The sequence below is a fragment of the Leucopleurus acutus genome (assembly GCF_964270905.1).
Source record: "Leucopleurus acutus genome assembly, chromosome: X".
NCBI classification, from domain to species: domain Eukaryota; kingdom Metazoa; phylum Chordata; class Mammalia; order Artiodactyla; family Delphinidae; genus Leucopleurus; species Leucopleurus acutus.
Window position 1 is genome coordinate 96,947,053 of NC_139148.1, and position 1,602 is coordinate 96,948,654.

General features: G+C 42.3%; 1 pseudogene across 1 annotated transcript in view; it reads right to left on the reverse strand.

Annotated features, from left to right (window-relative positions):
- LOC309978038 (heterogeneous nuclear ribonucleoprotein A1-like) overlaps positions 1-922 on the reverse strand; it is a 1,816-nt pseudogene extending 894 nt beyond the window's left edge. Inside the window, exon 1 of the transcript in view lies at positions 830-922. The product of the transcript in view is annotated as a heterogeneous nuclear ribonucleoprotein A1-like (transcript). The remainder of the gene's footprint in view (positions 1-829) is intronic.
- Positions 923-1,602: the final 680 nt, after the last annotated feature.

Here is a 1,602-nt window from a genome sequence, read left to right on the forward strand (position 1 = left end):
GTTCAGGCTCTTTGGGAGACTCTGACTTAGACATGACGGCAGTAGAGGGGAGAGACTTCAACAATGCTTATTCGGCAGCATCCGTGGGCAGAAAGCTTCACTGTTTCTTTTTTAAGATTTTTTTGATGTGGACCATTTTTAAAGTCTTTATTGAATTTGTTACAATATTGCTTCTGTTTTATGTTTTGGTTTTTTGGCCGCGAGGCATGTGGGATCATGGCTCCCCGACCAGGGATCGAACCTGCACCCCCTGCATTGGAAGGTGAAATCTTAACCACTAGACCGCCAAGGAAGTCCCTAATTGTTTTTAATACTTCTCCAATTTGCATTTCTGGAACAAATCCAACTTTTGTGTTTTATAATCCTTTTTATATATTGCTGAATTCAGTGTGCTAATGCTTTTTAAGATTTCTTGCATGTGTATTCAGGAGGGATATCAGTCTGTAGTTTTCTTTTCTTCTGATGTCTTTATATGTGTCTTTGGTATCAGAGTAATACTGGCCTCGCAGAAGGAATTGGGAAGCACTTCCATCCTCCTCAATTGTTGAAAGAGTCTGTAAGGGATTGGTGTGATTTTTTTTCCTTTAAATATTTGATCCAATTTGCCACAAAAGCCACATGAGCCTGGGCTTTCTGTGTGTGGGGGTGGGGGGGATGATTTAAATTGCTGAATCTATTTCTTTACTTTTTAAAAAATCTATTTGCATATCATAATTTTTTGGTAATACTGCTCATATTAGATAATACAGTTGACCCTTGAACAACATGGGTTTGAATTGCCTGGGTCTCCTTATACATGGATTTTCTTCAATAGTAAATACCACAGTACTACACGGTTGGTTGAATCTGTGGATGCATATGTGGAGGAACTGCAGATGCAGAGGAATGGCGAATATGGATATATGCGGATTTTCAACTGCATGGAGGATCAGCGCCCCAACCCCCCGTGTTGATCAAGGGTCAACTGTATGTTTTAACAATTCTCGATTCTGATTTTGCCTCCTGATGGTTGCTATCATTATTTTCTTGGTTGTTTACTAACTTGCCTGAACTAAGTTTATGACCTCTGTCTCCACTATAATGTGGGGCTGCTGACGGCTCTGCTAAGACTTTTTTCTCTTGCTTTTATTTTTAAAGACTAGCTTCCTCAGGGTTGCTCCTATATCTGCATAGCTCAGTGTTAAGGTTTTGCTCAAACACCTCCAGCCAGTATACATCCATTATCTGCTGATGAGTCTGTGGGTGGACTGAGGAGCACATTCAAGCTTCAAACTGTTTACAAGTCTGCTCCAGCTTTTATTTTCTCCTGGTCTCTTTTGCTTCTCATAGGCGTGTAGGCCAGGGATGTGTGGGCATGTACACAGGATATGTGGATTGCCTATCAAGTCCACTATGGCTGTCTCCCTTCCTGGATTTCCCTGTTACATCCCCTGGTAGTCTGCTGGCCCAGTGCCTCCCTCAAACAGTCCTGCAACCTCAGGCTAGCAGTCCTTCTTACCCACTTGCCACTGAGATCTGACAATGCTCTAAATCAAGTGACTTCCTTTCAGCAGCAGCAGTGGCAGCAGCAAAGCAGCTAGCTTTTATTTTACAGCCTGCCTC